Below are 7,385 nucleotides of genomic sequence, written 5' to 3'. Positions count from 1 at the left end.
TCTCCTGCCTTGTCCCAAACATCTGTACATCTTGCTGTCTTGCCCCCTTTCTGGATTTTGCACAAAAGTGATCTCCTTAATGAGAGCTAGCTCAGCCATGCAATTCAAATTGCAATCCCCACCCCCTCCCTTCCAAGCCCCTTGCCACTGTTCAATGTTTCCCATAAGGCTTATCAACATCTAACAGACCCTATAATTTGCTTATTTATTAAGTTTATTTTTGAGGTTGGGGGTTTAAGATGAAAAAGAAAAATTTATTACTCTCCCATGCTGCATGTGGGTCTGCCCAGAGGTTCTACTCACCACAGCCACTCAGGGATCCGGGTTACTGGATGATGGAGCTCCCACCATCTCGAATGTTGCTGGTTGCCAAGTGAGAGGGAGGAGGGAGCTTTGAGTCTTGGTGAGAAAAATGCATGCCTTGTCTGAAAGACACCCACACCTCATTGGCCAGAAGTAATCACATGGTCCTGACTAACCACAAGGGGCCAGGGAATAAAATCCTACCATACGCTACCAAGGGGGAAACTGGAAATATTTGATGGACAACATCACATGATTACAAATTAGTCGATATTTATTAAATGAACAAATGAATCACTTTGAGGGAATGAGTTAGAAGCTTTTGCCTTTGATGAAGGCTTATATGTTAGAAATTGAGGAAAGGGAAAGGAATCTGATACAGGAGTCAGTGACTAATGAGATGTGTAGAGTGTGAGGAAGTTGGGTTTGACTCCTAGATTTTCAGTCTGGGTGAGTGGAGGAAGGGTAATAGTGATTAAAAAAAAAAAAAGGTAGAGGAGGTAGACATGCAGACGTGTTCCCTTGTGTGTGCTAGGTCGGGTGTAGACGAGACACCTGCGTCCTGACCTCACTTGTTGCTAGATAAGATACAGTATTTTGGCATCAGGCCCTTTGCTCAGGATACTGTTTCTCCTTTGTGGTCAGACACTGGGGACCTGGCTAGGAATCCTATGTGCTCCCTGCTCTGAAGGCACTTGCAACCTGTTATGGGGCAGAGACCTGCAAAGGGAACGTCAACAAATATGGAGAGCAAGGAGGGATTTTAGGGAGATGCGAGGCACTTTGCATGTGTCACCTCACAACATCCCATCAGTGAAATATTCTTATAGAATTTACCATTAAAGATACCTGTCCAGGACCATGCCCCTCCTAGATCTTCCTGCACCTGGCAACCAAGTGAGGAGGAGGTAGAAAGATGGCTTCTGGACATGGAGCTTTATTCGTGTGCTCATTTTTAACTACAAATTCAATTTCTTTAATAGATACAGGGCTATTCACATTATCTATTTCTTCTTGGCTAAACTTTGATAGTGGGTTTCAAGGAATTTTTCTATTCTAACCTGCCAAATTTATTGGGATAAAGCTGTTTCTAATATTCCCTTATTATCCTTTTAATATCTGTAGAAATGCCATAGCTCCCATTCCTGATATTAGTAGTTGTTTTCTCTCTCTCTCTCTCTCTTTTTTTTTTTCTGATCGGTCTGACTAGAGGATTATCAATTTTATTGATCTTCTCAAAGAGCCAGCTTTTGGTTTCACTAGTTTTTTTCCTATTGTATTTATTTTCTCTCTTATTTATTTCTGCTCTGATCTTTATCATTCTCTTTATTCTACTTTGGATTTACTTTTATTTTTTTCTAGTTTCTTGAGGGGGAAACTGAGGTCATCATTTGAGACCTTTCTTCTTTTATAATATAGACTTTCATGCTAGTATGAGTTTCTTGTGGCTTGACTTTGTTTCTGTTTTGCTCACTGAAAAAAAACTCTAAAGACAAAAACAGGCATTGCCACATAGTAGGTACTAAATATTTGTCAGATTAATGAACTAATGCCCCCTGTCTACCCAAAACCTTCTGAAGAGTTCTAATTTTTATTCCAAAGGAAGCCAGGTCCTTCCACAATCCTCAAGGCCCTACACAACCCACCCCTTCCTACTTCTCTGGCCATTCCTTCTGTCCCACCCTCAGCTACACCAGCTTCTTTGCTTCCCCTCAGCCACGCCTGGCAGTACATGAGACCAGTATCTGGTCTTTGCATGTACTGTTCTCCCACCTGGAATGCTCACTGCTGCCCTGTTTCTCCAGGTGAAGAATGATATATACCTTTGTGCAGAGAGTTTCTGCCATCCTCCTCCTCCCTTCCCTTCCGGCTCCTCCTGGATGGAGAAACTTGGCTGAAGACCTGAATCAGGACACTCTGGGTTCTCATCTCCACAGCAGCCCTGTCTGGGATCATCATGCCTCTGCTGTGACCCCCCACTAGCCGCATCAGCTTGGGGTGCCCTGTCAAAATCAGGTCTGTTTCTGCAAAGCCGAGGACTGGAGTCCAGGGAGACATTTTCTCCTCATGGGGCACAGCCGTTGGCAGACTGTTGATATTTTTTATTCTGAATACAAGAATTTAACTTTATTCATTTTACATAAATTACATAAGGACACCATTTGCCTCATTGTTTTCAAATGTAATGACATGAAACTGTGCGAAAGTTGTCTTTATGTTTTTATAATCATTACAATTTTGTTTGTGTGTCTCTATCTCCATCCTCCACCCACACCCTCTGGTTCAATTTGCCAGAGGTTTTCAGGGTTTTTCCGCTGCTGGGGGCGGGGGCAAGATCACTCCTCAGTTTGGCCAGGAGAATCCATGCGGTCGGGGTAATGTTGCATTCCAAGGACCCTAAACGGAATTTCTTTCCAGAGTCGCGGCTTCACACCCAGGGCCAGAGCATTAAGAAGAGAGGTTCTGTCCAGCTATGCTCAGTGCAGCAGTTGAAAAAGCAAAGGGGAGGTATGTTTTCATGGAAACCTCAAACGCCTCTCCTGTGAATTACCTCTGTGTTCAGGCAGCCGAGCTAGACAGCTGCGAGGAAAAGCATGTGTGTTTGGTGGGGGCCTTGGAAAGAAAAGGCCCCTTGTACCGTGGCCAGCGACTGTAGGTGGTGTGGCCTAGGAGGACAGGGGAGCTCGGAGCTCCGCAGCAGCTGCGGCAGAAGCCGCAATCCCACCGGCAATGTGCAAGCGAGCCAGAGGCGGAGCCAGAGAGCCGGGAGGCTCATCCCTGGGCAGACGCGCGGAGTGAGGGCTGAGCCCCCGGGAAAGCGGGCCAGGAGGAATACGCTGTGAAATTCCTGACGGTAGTGAGGCCCCTTCCGTCCCCTTCTTTTCTTGGTAAACTCAAACTCATCCTTCAAAGCCCAACTCAAAAGGCATTTCTTTTGGAAAGACGTCCCCAAGGCCCAGGCAAAGGCAATCCCGCCTCCTCCTTGCAAACCCGCAGCATCACCAGTATAATCCGGCTCAAGGGGGGATCTGTCTGGTGGCTCTGAGCGCTCCAGCACGCCGCCAAGCCCCGTGAAACCCCGCAGGGCAGGACCTGGCCAGAGCGGTGCTTGTCGGTGTAGCTGGGACTCATGCCTCAGGATGGTGCCTGGGCTTGTCGCAATGCAGACTCCAGGATCCTCCTGGATCTGAACCATCTCTGGGAGTGTGGCCCTGGAATCATCATATTTAGCCAGGTCCCCCCCACCCCGTTATTTTTATGCACAGCCAGACTGGTACAAAGTACAGTGTTTTTCAAATGTTTTTGGCCAAGAATCGAAGCAAACCAGCGTAAGAAACACAGTTTTCATTGCAACCCTGCACATATATACGTATATAAAACTAAAATTAAAAAAAACAAACAAACCTTGAAACAACTTTTTCTTACTCTGTGTAAGATATTCTGATAGGTTCTACTCTATTCTATTCTGTCCTACTCTATTCTATTCAAACAAGAAGGTTGGTTGTGACTCACTGTCCTATTCACAGGTTTTTGTCCCGCAGTTTGAAAAACAGACAAGTGATGCTCCACCAGTGTTTGATGAATGAATAAATGAAAGACGGAACAACTAAGTGAATGCTTGTATCTCAGCAACTGCAAAACAGAGGGGCTGCGTTCGATCATTTCTAAGATCTTTTCATTCAAAATTCTGAGACCTGATGACTTCTTGTCCATTTCCAACAGCTTCATCATGCCCCAGGGCTGGGGATCTGTAGTCAAAAGGATTCCCACTGATACACGATGGCAGAACGTTCTATTTCAGTTTGTTAATTAACTAAAGACACGCAGTGTTTTTGCTGCTAGCCTCCCCAGACTGGCTGTCTCAGAGCCTCGAAGGACCAGTAAGGACAGGAGGCAAACTTAAAGCATAGGAGATTCCTAGAAGTCCTGTCTGTGGTGTTCTTTCTTTGTCTTCCACATGGTCCCAAGGTTGAGGTGGAGGGTGGGAGTCCCTGTGACCTGGAAGGGTATGTTATCCGCAGGGCAAAGAAAATGTGTTACTATGTCAAGAGAGAGTAAGTGTTTGAGTGTTTGGTCTTTGGTACCCAGAGGGCTCCAGGACCCTCAGAGATCCCCATCCTGCTGCTAGGATCTCGTCCTCCTACAGCATGGGCCTGGGGCTTGTGTGCTCATCTGGGAAGGCCACCACAGCACAATGTGGGCCTCCAAGAACTAGGAGGGGGCTGGCGTTCTTGGAGAGTCACCGAAGAGGTTCTGCTTCTTACAGCTCATCCATAGGGTAAGGCCGCAGGAGAGCCAGAGGAGAGAGTTCTGGCGGAGACCAGAGGTGGGGTTCTCCACTGCTTTCCAATGTCTAGACTATAGCAGAGGCTAGTTCCCCCCTCCCCAAATTATGTTATGATTATCTAATATGGGTTGAGTGCTTACACTCTGCTAGGCACATCATCTCATTTAATCCCCATAACTCCGTAAGGTTGATAACTGTTATTAACCTTAATTTACAGTTCAAGAGACGAGACAAAGAAATGTTAAGTAACTTGCCCACAGTCATGCAGCAGGTGGCAGAAGCAAGATGAACTAACCCACGCAGCCTGACTCCAAAGCCTGCATGCTCCATCACTACGCTGTGCATCCTTCACCAGGGGCAAGTGGTATTGTCAGCCAAGGGTGGTGGTGTCCGCCTGATGCTGTTGGGCAGGAAGTGTGGGAACTGCTGGCATTTGGAGTCATCACCGTGTCTTGTCATCCTGTCTGGAGCATGAACCTCCCACCCCTGTCATTGATTACATGTATTGAGTATATCACAGGCTTATGAAGAGCTCAGGCTTATGACATCCCTGTTCTGGGGATATTGTAGTCCTCCAAGACACCTGCTTGACCAGCCTCTCAGTGGGCATGTTTGGGATAAGGAGACTAGCCAGAAAAATGGTGGCTTTCTGGTGGCAGGTGATTAAGGAAAATCAATCTGGAGGAACAGGGATGGGATAAGGACACCATAGAAGTTCCACGAGTTCTAGGATAAAAAAATAATAATACAATTTGTTGAAAAACCACCATATGGCTGACACTGGACTAAATTCTTTAAAAATACTGTTTCAGGGTATTTTCACAACAAGCCTGTCAATGATGGTATTCTTATTCTCATTCCACAGACAGACAGCCTGAGACTCAGAGAAGTTAAGGAAATTCATTAAGGTCATCCAACAAATAGAGCTGGGATTTGAAGTCAAACGTGTCTAACCTAAGATCATGTACCAAGTTCCTATCCCACCTATAGTTCTGCTTCTCACTCATATACCCTTACTCAACAGTTTGATGGCTGGGGGAAAAACAACAATATTTAAAGTCTCCATTGTGGGGGCGCCTAGGTGGCTCAGTCGTTTGGGCATTCGACTCTTGGTTTCGGCTCAGGTCATGATCTCATGGGTCGTGGAATCAAGCCCCATATCAGGCTCCGTGCTCAGCACAGAGTCTGCTTGAGATTCTCTCTCTCCCTCTCCCTCTGCTCCTCCCCACCCACGCTCTCTCTCTCTCTCTCTCAAATAAAGAAATAAATAAATACCTTTAAATAAATAACTAAAGTCTCCATTGTGCTGCAAGAAAGCGGGTTGGCGACAGCTGGCTGCAGAGCATGAGGAGGCCTGCAGGGGGGTGTGTCCAAGCTTCAGAGTCTCATGTACAGAACTTGGGAATTATCTCAGGTCCTCTCAGAATCACTATCTGACCCAATGTCCAGACGCAGCCATCGTTCACCACCTCAGCAAGGTGGAGGGTCCCAGGGTGGAGGGTCAGACCTGGTTTCCACCCATATCACTCAGTTCCCCCCAGCCAGCCATGCAGTTCACAGGCACCGCTGGGCCCCTACATGGTGCCTGGTGGAGGCCAAGTGCCTTCCCCTCTCCTCACTGCCTTGCATTCCTCTCTCCATCTCTGCTTTGTTCCCTTCCCAGACAAGTAAGCAGGAGGACCCTTATTTTTACTACTGCCAGTCAGGGCAGCTCCAGGAAAATGCCAGATTTTGAAGGCAGATTTGCAAATAATAACAAATAAATAAAAACAATGTCCCTTGTTTCTGCACCTAAGGGATTGAGCACAATGATATAAATTCCAAATGTTCTTTGAAAGGTGTGTTTGCGGGGGGAAGATGTGGTCCTAGGGGAAAGTCCTTTAACTCCAATGCCTGGTGGTCCTTCCAGTGACTGTTGGGAAGGCTGGATGAGATAGTGAATGTGCTTGTGCTGTCAGAAGTAGGAGGCACCCAGGAAACAAGAGTGGTCTGAGCAGCAGGTTGACCAGCAATCTGAGCAAGACCCAGAATGCAGTTCTGAGACCGGATCAGCCTCCTGGGTGCAATTCAGCAGGACAGTGAAGTCTCATATACAGAAAAGGTGCACGACACCTCAAAGTGGGATTTTTAGGATGGCTAAGGGGACATCTCAGGGTAGGTGACTCAGGAAGACATTATTTCTCTGTGTAGGCAGCATCCAGGCCACTCTTTACCCCATTCATTGCTAGGTGGTCTAGCCGGTGCCAGGAAGATGGTAACACCAGTGTGCCTTGAAAACCAAGGAGGAGACAAAGTGGGCAAGTTAACATGGAAGTCCCATGGCATATGGTAATTCATTCGTTGTTACAGAATCTAGAAGTAAAGCATGATGAGAAACAGGCTGTCCACGCTGGACACCGATAGGTAGGCATTCGATGGAACCATTATCTCCTTGGGCAGTTATTTTGAGGGAAGAGGTCTTCTGAGGGAGTGACTGCAGTGACCACACATACCCAGGTCACACAGCCTTGGGGTGGAGGAAGTAAGGGTCTTCAGGAGGAAACAAGGGTGCAGCCGGGCAAAGGGCAAACGCACAGGCTCTGAAGGGACAATGTGTGGGCCACTTGTGCGGTAGTGGTTAAGAATGTGACCCTGGTAGCTCAGAATCGAATCACAGCTCCGCTATGTAGAGAACGTACAAAGCTGTCTGTGCCTCAGTATCCTCAGTCTGCAAAGGGGAGCCACGCCCTCAGAATGTGGTGAGGACTAATGGAGACACCACATGCAGTGTGTTAGCATGGCATTCACATGAGGA

This window comes from Phoca vitulina, unplaced genomic scaffold, assembly GCF_004348235.1.
Source record: "Phoca vitulina isolate PV1807 unplaced genomic scaffold, GSC_HSeal_1.0 scaffold71, whole genome shotgun sequence".
Lineage (NCBI taxonomy): Eukaryota > Metazoa > Chordata > Mammalia > Carnivora > Phocidae > Phoca > Phoca vitulina.
The sequence above is the reverse complement of the archived record's forward strand: the minus strand, read 5'-3'. Positions refer to the sequence as shown.